Source organism: Scleropages formosus, chromosome 7 (genome assembly GCF_900964775.1).
Source record: "Scleropages formosus chromosome 7, fSclFor1.1, whole genome shotgun sequence".
Taxonomy (NCBI): domain Eukaryota; kingdom Metazoa; phylum Chordata; class Actinopteri; order Osteoglossiformes; family Osteoglossidae; genus Scleropages; species Scleropages formosus.
Window position 1 is genome coordinate 1,531,756 of NC_041812.1, and position 11,574 is coordinate 1,543,329.

The window sequence follows — 11,574 nt, forward strand, 5'->3', positions numbered from 1 at the left end:
ATCAGGCGGATGCTGGCTGAGTGCGCCAGCAGCGGGTGGTTGAACACCGCCTGAAACTTCTTCAAGAAGCGTTCGTATGTGGTGGATTTCCGCTTGTGCCAGAGCACTGTAGCCCATTCCAGCGCAGGTCTGGTGAGGAGAGCAATTAAATAAGTGATTTTTCTTGCATCAGATTGAAAAATGTGAGGCTAGCTTACGAATACTAGTTTGCACTGCAGGATAAAACCTCGGCAATTCTCAAGCATGCCGTTGTACCTTTTGGGCGTGGCCAGCTGGGGGTCCGTCGCTGGCAGGCACGGGGCGATTTCTGATGATGCGGGGGATGTTGCTGAAGTGGCTGCTGGCGCTCTTATAGCGGCTGGTTCAAGCCCCGTGGCCGGTCTAGCGACCGGCAGCTTCTGCCCCAAATTTTGAAGCACTTCCAGGATCTTCTGCAGGGTCTGATCATGAGAGTCCAGCAGGGCTCCCTGTGCAGACACCGCATCCTGCAGGCGCTCCCGCTCCGCTGGGTCCATAGAAATGGCAGAATCTATTGTCGCGATCTGGGACAGGAGACAGGAGGTAGGTGTTTGGACCCAAGTGCAGGTGTGTTTATTCTGGATCCAAAGACACAGAGGCAGACAAAATCGATGGTCAAGGACAGGAGTAGGTTTTCCGATGTACAAATTTAATTTCTGGGGCAAGACGATACTCAGTACACAAGAAGGCAAGCTGAGGTCGAAAGCCAGGTGAAGGCAAGAATTAGGAACAGGACGTCAGGAAGAATCGCTGAATCGGCAAGCTTCTGCAACCTTGTGCTGGGACGGCACTGCCTTTATCCCTGGTCTTGATTAGCATCAGGTGCAGCTGCTGGGTTAGCATCAGGTGGCGCTGGTGGGCTTGTGGGCATGACAGTACTGTATCAAGTTTGGCTAGTATCATTTTGAACAACAGCTGTGGATGATGCAGTCAACATGGGACTGCACTACATTCTACAACATCTGGACAAACCAGGGACTTATGCGAGAATCCTGTTCGTGGACTTCAGCTCAGCCTTCAACACCATCATCCCACACCTCCTCCTGTCCAAATTAACCCAACTCTCTGTGCCCACCTCCATCTGTCAGTGGATCACCAACTTTCTGACAGACAGGCAGCAGATAGTGAGGCTGGGAAAATTCTCATCCAATACTCGCACAATCAGTACTGGAGCGCCCCAGGGATGTGTGCTCTCCCCACTGCTCTTCCCCCTGTACACCAACGACTGCACCGCAAAAGACCCCTCTGTCAAACTCCTGAAGTTTACAGACGACACCACGCTCATCGGCCTCATCCGGAATGGCGACGAGCCTGCTTACAGGCAGGAGGTCCAAGAGCTGGCTGTCTGGTGCAGTCATAACAACCTGGAGCTGAACACGCTCAAAACAGGGGAGATGATCGTAGACTTCAGGAGAAACACCTCAGCATTATCCCCACTCACCATCATGAACAACACTGTGGCAACAGTGGAGTCATTCAGGTTCCTGGGCACCACCATCTCACAGGACCTGAAGTGGGAGCCCCACGTAGACTCCATTGTGAAGAAGGCCCAGCAGAGGTTGTACTTCCTTTGCCAGCTGAGGAAGTTCAACCTGCCACAGGAGCTACTGATGCAATTCTACTCCGCAGTCATCGAGTCCGTCCTCTGCACCTCTATAACTGTCTGGTTCGGCTCAGCTACGAAATCAGACATCAGAAGGTTACAGCGGATAGTTCGGACTGCTGGAAGAATCATCGGCACATCCCCCCCAGCTCTCCAAGAACTGCACTCGTCCAGAGTCAGTAAAAGGGCTAGCAAAATCATTCTAGACCCCTCGCATCCAGGCCACTTCCTCTTCGAACCTTTGCCATCTGGCCGGCGCTACAGAGCACCGAGCACCAGGACAGCCAGGCATAAGAAAAGTTTCTTTCCTCAGGCCATCTACCTCATGAACACCTAAATCTCTCCCCTAGAGAGTAAACCGTGCAATACATAATGCTATTTATATTTATATTTATAACTATTTATCACATATCTCTTACTCACACTCCCTTGCATTTGTATCTAGTGACTATTTTTGTATATTGGGTACTTTATATTTTTAAATATTTTTTATCCCTTGCTCACATACTCTATCTTCCCTTCTGTCTTGTCACTGTCATTCTGTCTGCGCTGTGGTAGTTCCTGTCACCAAGACAAATTCCTTGTATGTGCGAACATACTTGGCAATAAAGCTTGTTCTGGTTCTGATTCTGATTCTGATTCAGCTTACTTTGGTTACCCAGTTTAGCATGGTACAGCACATAGTGTAGTGGTTAGGGCTGCCACCTTTGAACCACGTTTGAATTCCATGTCTGGCTGTGGGACTCTTAAGCAAGGTTCTTACCCTAAATTGCTCTGATAAAGTTACCCAGCTGTATAAATGTGTAAATCACTCTAAGTAGCTTAACATTGCAAGCCACTTTCGAGAAAACTGTCCCAACTTGAGCAAAATGCTCTGTTCTCTCACTGGAAACTCTCTTTTGGAGTACGTCTGCAACTTGGGGTGTTTGTGGAACCGCAGAGAGACCACAGTGTAAAAAAACTTGGAAGTGACCCTTGCTTGTTAGGTTAACACAGAGTCTCTAATGGACCCTCACTACTGTTTCCATGGCGCCCATGACATGCAGCCAGGCAGTGGGTCGGCTATGGAAGTCTGATGGCAAACCCCACTGAGGGATGGTAATGCGTACACTGCTGTCCAGAGGCTGTGGTCCGGACCCGCTCCTCCAGATCGGTTGTCTGTCTGCACAGTGTCTCCATTAATTCAGGCAAAGTGGTTTTAACCTCATGCATTGATAATGTGCTAGTGATGGAGAACAGTAGGCTTCCGGGTACCATGAACGCAAGTGCTAAATATTTCATGCCATTTTTACGTGGCAATTAGTGCAAAGCCGTCACAGGATAATCCTTTGGCTACCAAAAATTAATAATAATTTTGATTGAGTCTCTGGTTCATTGCCTACTTCTTGCGGTTGAGGGGACTTGTGGTTGAGGGGAATACACTGTGCAGGTGCAGGTAAAGAGTGAGCTGCAGTCCTTGAGCTGTGGAGATAAGCTTTTGCGGATCACAGTCAGAGAGAGAGCGAAAGGGGGGAGAAGCCTGACAAATGCTGCATCAGCAATCCTCAGTGGGCAGCACATCAAAAATGCTGTGAGATACTACTTTTGCCTTTCGGACATTTCTAATCCCATAGCAGTGACATTGAAACCCTGTGACTGTAGCTGTGAATGACATCTCCAAGACCAGCAGGCCACAGCTGGTTGTGTGCACAATATGCTCCCATTAAGAATATGCTGCTGGAATCTTTAAGATGTCTACAGTGTGTCACACAGATTGATAAGTTTGACACACTTTATTTATTGCCAAATTTCACAATTCATTTTGTATATTTGTTTGTGTTGATCTGTGGGTTGCTGCATGGAGTTTGCACTGAAATGACCGCAAGCATGTGAAGGATGCAATTCATCAACACGTCTGTCATCAGTAACAGTTTGTCCGGTGCAGGGTAGCAGTGGTCTGGAGTCTATTATGGAAACATACGGCACAAGCCTGGGTACACCACTAAGGTCAGCCACACATGCCAGTAATTTAAATTCACCATTTCACCTAAAACACATCTTTTTGCACTGCTAGAGTAAAGAGTAGCACCCAGAGGAGACCCACATGAGCACAGGGAGAATGTGCAAATGCCACATGGACTGTGCCAGATTCACTTCACTTTTCCAAACCCACACCAGTGCCACCTCCTGCGCTACTAGGCTACCCAAGGACAGAAATAACACACCAAAATTCTTGTTTTCTGTAGACATGAGCAGTTTAGTGTACTTGGTTCTCCATATTTGTGCAAGTAAAAGTGCTTATTAGTGCAGAATTGTAGTAAAAGTGGCCAAAAATAGTGACTCTTTGTTTGGTGCTTCTTTCCATCCATTTCTTCAGCGTATAAGACCACAGTTTTAAATTTAACTGTGGAAGAGTTGTTGTCTGTATTAATAATGTACTACAGTATATGAACTCAACTATGTGCATTATATGCTAAAGATGGGAAATGGAAAAATTGAAGGCCTTCTAGTCACTGTGTGGTTTTCTGGTCTCCACTCTGTGAACAGTGATTGTTCCGGTGGGCAAAGTTTGAACTGTACAGAAAGGTCAGATGTACCCCTCACAACTGTGGTCAGTGTTCTTGGGAGATTCATTTTTGAAATAGTTTATTACAGTGTACCTTGTAATAAGGTAGCATAGTGCTTAGATTTGCTATCTTGCACTCGGAGGAAGCAGGTTTGAATCCTTGCCGTCTGTTCAGGTATTCATCCTGAATTGCTCCAGTAAAAAATAGACTTGTATGAATGACAAAATAACAGTAAGCAGCTTAAGAGACAAGTGACAGTTAAATAAAATATTACTAAAATAAATAAGTGCAGTGGTGCTAGAAAATGTAACCCTTCAGAATTTTCCAAATTTCCGAATGAATGTAACATAAAATGTGATCAGATCTTCATCTAAGTCATAAATGTATCTAAAGATACCCATAAAACAAGTACCACACAATACTTTTTCATACTCTTGGTATTATAAGATGCAGTGAGCTGTTTTCTAATTTTACTTAATTGTGTAATTTACAATGTAATAGCCAGCATGAACCAGGAGCACTATGGAATGTGTTCAGCACCTTGTTTTTTAAATTTAAAAAAAACGTTTGTTTGCTCTTATTCTTGGGATATTGGACCACGTGCTTCACCTTTTAGTTTTCAGAAGGCCTTTTGAATGGTGTATTCCTGTCCCTTCATTTATTTTTGGCTCTGTTGCATGTTACCAAGCGTATAGTCTGACCATTTGTGTTCAGATGTTTACTCTTAGTGATCTGACAGCACCTCTATTGAAAAGCAGGATTTGTTCTGAAAGGCCCTTATGTGCTAAATATTCTGACCTGAATACATTTGAAGTCGAAACAACGCCGATGCAGTGTATGGACGATCACATCTCCCACTTGTTTTCAATGAAAAGTGTGCTTTGTGTGTTCTGCTCTACGTTTTAGTTCGCGGCTGCCTATTTTTTTTTTTCTTTTTTAGTTAAATTAATGGTGGCACATAGGGGAAACAGAAAGCATTGCTTATCTATTTGAAGAATAAATAAGCATTTGCTTATTTATTTGCTTATAAGGCATCTGGTAGAATGAAAATAAGCATTTTTAAATAAGATAATTCTTAGGCTGCAAAGGCTATGAAAATTAATTTCCCAATAATATACTACTATTATTATTATTATTATTATTATTATTAGAAAATAATATAATAGTACGGTCTTTTCCAGATTTGCATGAGCCTGGAATATGTATTTACTACACTGAATGATGTCATGATATGGTTATACTTTTGCAACACCTTTAATACTTACTTAATAAAACTTCTAACTTTTTATATGAATACATTTGATTCTTTGCGTCATTAGATTTCTTAAAATATATGACATCATTTTCTCTCTTCTTGCCATAAAAATAGTTGTAAAATACATTCTAAATTATGCACAATGCATTCTTCTCTCAAGACACTAAATGCGAAAGTGTTATCTGTGTATGGTTACTTGACATTTTATCTTCTCATGCTAGTGCCAATTATGCAGATGTTGTTGAACTGTTACTGCAAATAAAAACATGCTAAAAGATGGACACGCCGACTGAAGTCATCGTAACGCTTGATACAGTCTTATGTTATTATGCTCATTTTTAACCAACCTTTCTTTAACATATTGCAAAAGTGGCTGAATAATTTCATTATCATAAATATCAAATGTCATTTGTCCAGTCATTTTGACTGACTATATTTAATTTTTATTTTTCTAACTTATTCATTGCTTATTTTTCTTTATTTTTATTTTCATGACTTTGTTTACTTGTAAAGGCACACTGATGATCAACAATAAGAATATGTTTGAGATGCACAAAAAGTGTGGCATGTGTGTACCATGTCAAATTCAGCTGTGAGATCTGTAATCAGGAAAGCAGGGTGTGTGCAGAAAAACAGACTCACCTGTAGAAAAGTGGGTATAGTTTTGGACCTACAATGTGTTCTGTATCTGTAATTACTGCTGTAGGCAGTCCCTGGTTTATTTATGAAGGCAGAAATGCCAAAGAATAGTCATTTTATGGACAAGCCATTAAAACATATTATTGCAGCCTGAACAGCTGTTAGAGCGACACAGGGCACAATGGTCTCTTTTGAACAGTAACCCTCCTGCTTCCTGACTGCTTCCACCGTCATTGTGTTTCGAAAACATTTTCGGCTTTGGCAGAACAAACAGGTGATGCCAGTAGTGCTGCCTCTGACAGACTAAACAGTGGAGCAGGAGACAAGCAGATGATGCAGGATAATATGCAGATGCCCCCTGTAAAAGCAGACTAACTGGAGAAGGAGGAGGTGAGAAGGTGCTATGGGCCACAGCACACTTGCTCCTTGTGAAAAGCAGATTAAACATGTAGGAGGTGAGCATGAGGTGCAGGGGGACATGCAGATGCTCTTTATAAAAAAGAAAAAAAAACTGGAGCAGGCGGTGAGGAGGTGCTGGCTGACATGTAGATTCTTGTTGTGAACGAGACATGTTAATCCTCTGTTGGAAGAACAGGCTAAATGGAGGAGCTCCTGGCCAACACATAAGGGTGTTTTGTGGACAGCAGAGCTTTACTGTGACAAGACCACACTCCCGAGGGTATGAAGACCAAACTCTATTTCTTTCAGATAAATGCCGCTCCTTTTCCTTGAGGGATTCCACAGAAAGCGTGCTGCAAGCTAATGGTTATAAAAACTGACAAAAAAGAATAAGCTTATTGTAGTTATCAAAATGTTCAATGGTTTCTCGTGTGTTTTCTGACTCAGAATGTGTAATATGTACCTCAAGACATCTTCTTGACTAAAATAATGTATAAACCTAGTCTTTGTGCATTTTTTTCAGGTTAAAATATTTTTGTGTTTGTATTAACATGTGTAGAAAGGCATTTACCCAGGGGCACCAAGTAGAATAGTGGTCAGAACCGTCACACGAAGGACCTGAGTTTCAGTTCTTGTTCCTGCTGTAGTACTCTTCACGGACATACTCGCCCTAGTAAAAATTACCCTTCTCTGTAAATGGGTAAATCATTGTAAGGAGCTTGGTATAATATACCTAACATAGTGGTGTACTTGGAACAAATGATAGTTAATATTATAATAATTAATATTATAATATATACACACACACACACCTTCAGAACCGCTTGTCCCATACGGGGTCGCGGGGAACTGGAGCCTACCCGGCAACTCAAGGCGTAAGGCTGGAGGGGGAGGGGACACACCCAGGACGGGACGCCAGTCCGTCGCAAGGCACCCCAAGCGGGACTCGAACCCCAGACCCACCAGAGAGCAGGACCCAGTCCAACCCACTGCGCCACGGTGCCCCCCAAATATTATAATAGTTTACAGTAATATAGTACAGTTTACAGTACTGTATAATAGTTTGCACTTCATGCTATGTGCTGTAATTGTCCAGTGTTAGTATTGCTGTGTGGGATCACTGTAGTACCACTGTGAGACTCAGTGTTGGACATTGGTTTCTTTGCATGCTTTACAGTTCACACACACACACACACACACACACACACACACACATTTTCAGAACCGCCCGTCCCATACGGGGTCACGGGGAACCGGAGCCTACCCGGCAACACAGGGCGTAAGGCCAGAGGGGGAGGGGACACACCCGGGACAGGACGCCAGTCCATCACAAGGCACCCCAAGCGGGACTCAAACCCCAGACCCACTGAAGAGCAGGACCCAGTCCAACCCACTGTGCCACCGCGCCCCCCTCGCTTTACAGTTCATTTACATTTAAATGTGCCTTTATTAATTTAGTTGAGACATTTTTAGTTCACAGTGAAATTAGTGTAATTAAAACTGCACTGTTTACAGTTTCAGCAGTGAGTTATCCAGTATGTATAAATGAACAAAATGACTGAACAACTGAATAATTTTTTGCACTACTGGAATCAAAGATGGAGCATTTGAACAACTGCTTTATATTAACTGTTGCTTTCTTCAACAATTTGTTTTTCCACACTAAACAAAATTTAATTACAGTGATCAGTCTTGGCCTGGATGTGAAGGAATGAATACTGTCTCAAGTATTCAAGAAGGGTCTCTTTCACACCCATTTCCCTCCCAACGTCCTGATAACACTACACTGGTCTACATTGGTATACTGGTAAACTATGCACCGTTATACACTGTTGCCTAGTATTTTCCTGGTCCAGGCATGATGATATCCCACCTGGATTACTGCAGCTCTCTCCTGTTTGGTCTTCTGGCCTCTGCCATCAAACCTCTCCAGTTGATACAGAACGCTGCTGCACAAATTGTATTTGACCTACCGAAGCGTTCCCGTGTATTCCCTTCCTCGTCTCTTTGCATTGACTTCTTATTTTCTGCCTGGGTCAAATTCAAGACCCATCAAAATGCCACCCACCTAAGACAATCAATGGATCTGCTCTCCAACATCTACGAGACCCAATCGCTCACTACACCCCCACCAGATTGCTACGCTCCTCCACCTCTGCCTTTTTATTAGCTATAAGATATGCTCTTTAGGTCCATATTAACAGAAACACTCTTTGCACCTTTATATAGTTTCTTTTTCATATTTATTGAAAGGAATGTGCAATTTACTATGTGACATTGCTTCTTCTTAATGAAGTGATATACACATGCTAAATGTGCTATATTTATATGTATAGCACTTCCCAGTGTCATCATTGCCATAATTTATTGAAAACATTTCTGATTTTCATTTTATATTATCTCAATGGGTCACTTTCTTATTCGCTCAACTGGAATCAGTATATTTTAATTATATGTTTTGTGACATACTTTTTATGCTCAAATGATTGAAAGTGGACCTTTGTATGCACTTAACCTGCTCTGATATAAAATCTTCTTTTCTTTATTGTTGTTTGTTTAAGATGTGTAGCAGTCTGTTGAGCCTCCAGCAGAAGCTCTGGAGGCAGCCAGTTGTATAGCCGGTTGTTAACTACCTTGGCTGTTTCAGGAAGGGGGGGAAGGGGTTGTGATTTTAGTCACAATGTGCCCCGAGTTAGTTCTGGCACACGGCAGAGCTGCCGACAACTTCAAGGTGGGCTGCTCATGTGTAAATAGGGCAGAGAAGAATAACAGATTGGGTTACCTGCAAAGCGGGGGTAGGCTGTCTGCCACGGGAGCCTGGGGGAGGGTGTTGGACTGTAGCATTTGTGCTTGAGAGTTATTATAGGTGCGAGGGCTTGCGTGTATGCATGTGTATGAGTTAGGGGTGGGAAATCCCCACCTCATCATGACTCCTCAGCTATTAAAATGAAAAACTGTTATGTTAAAAAGCTTTGCTGGCTGTCGCAACCATCAAATTTCATACACTATTGACTTGTAAAATTAGTGTTTTATGCAACAGTGCCAGAAGGCAAATTAAAGCCTGTGAATATTGAATGTTCATTCATGCCTTAGAAGACAAGTTTCCATAAAAAGGAAAGAGTTGCAAACACAAGGGCCTTGCTGAGAGGTGGTGTCCACAGACCTGAGTGTGATGATGGCTAAGTGGATGCCAGGAGATCTGCAGGACGTCACTCTCCCCGGCCAAACAAAAGATTGATTCATGAGTGAAGAAAGATGTTCTCGGGCGCTGTCCTACGCCAGCAGCTGAGGAACGGGTGGTCGGCAGCCTGTTGTTTTAGCGAGACTTTTTTGCTGGTTTTGGTCTGTGTGCCAAATCCTGGGTGAAAAAAGGCCTGGGGTAACACATCTGGCTTCCAGGGTAAGCACTGCTGTACTACCCCCCACCCCCAACACCCAGCTTGGTCCCCCCCCCCCCCCCGAACCAGAGGCCAACTGACAGCTGAGGCTTGGGTTAATGGGTCAGCCAGGGTTATATATAGTCCATTCATCCCATGTTTTTGGGAGGGAACCAGGCCAAGTGTGGTCACACATCATGCCCTGTTTTCACATGTACCAGATATATGTGGAGCAGGGGGTAGACTTCAATAAGGCTTACTGTCCTCTCTTTTTGTGCGCATTCCAGGCCTGCTCAACTGGCAGTCTCTGTGATGGACACCTTTTGTTTGGCTACGCTGTAAGGAGTCTCACCCATTTGAGAGAGGCTAAGCATTAATTATTTGTTGTTGGGTTTGACATTTTAACATGACGAAATATGGCTCTGAGAAGTAGAGTGTTTTGAGTAATAGAGTAACTGGATTTGAGACTGGACTCATGGTTTTATGATGGATTCCTTCGTTTTTTGCAAAACAGTTATAAATGATGCACGTGATAAATGTGATCCCTCTCCCAAACCTGCTTTTTTAATGAGATCTGCACTTGTTTATTGGAGTAGTATAACTTCTATGACATAAATTGCTTTAGTTTTGTTTCTAAAGATGGAATTTGCATCAGGAGACATCACAGGATGTATAATTAAGACATAAACAGTCAATTCACCTGATGTCTGATTTTATTGTAAGAATTCATCAGCATCTGCATTCTTCGCCATTCCACAAGAGAATGGGAGAAAATGTTAAATAGCTTGCGGTCTGAAGTACAGCCCTCTCAGATTTTAGTTGTTTTTCAGCTGGCACTTTATTACCTTAAAAGATCATTGCTCTCACACCCTCTCAAACAGCTACACTTCTGTCAGTCCTGTACAAGGGCAGGTGAGATGCTGTTTGCCATAAAGTGAAGGAATTCCTGCTAAATCAACATCACATTCACAACCAAAGTATTTTTTTTGCCTAAAGCAAACTGCAAGAGGTGGATTTACCTTTTGCTTGTTTTAACACAGGTATGACTGAAAGCTTTGGATTTGCAAGTTGGTTTGAGTGATCTTTAGAGATCCACACCCATTAAAGGCAGAGTATGGCTATTTTAAGTGGAATGTCATTTTTTAGTTTAGCATACAGTCAGAACAGATCCTCCTCTCTTCTTGAATATTTACCTAAACACTGTTCACATTGATCAGTCTTTTAGTTCTTTCTCTGTGATCACTAACCATTCATCCAGTGCAGGTTTGAGGTGGTTCAGAACCCATCTTGGAAGAACAGTACACAAACCAGGGTACACCCTGGACACGCACACACACACACACACACACATGATGCAGAGACACCAGTTCACCTGAATCACACATCTTTGAACTATGGGAGTGCCCAAAGAAAAGACATCCAAGCATCAGCATCAGTGTTCCTCACTGAAGTCATTGGTGATGGTTGCTGTATTTGTGTTGATTTAAACTGTTCAATAAATCTGTCAATTCTTTACATTAAAACCCCTCCAGTGTGAACTGTAGCTAAGCTATTATCTGTGATTGTCTTGATTGGGACAGCTGGTAGTGTCATGCTTAGAGTGGCTGGCTTTGGACCCATAGGTTGTGGGTTTGATCCCCACCTCTAGCTATACCACCCTTGAGCAACGTACTTACCCTAAAATTGCTCCAGTAAAATTACCTTGGTGTATAAATGGGTAAGTAATTGTAAGCTTGT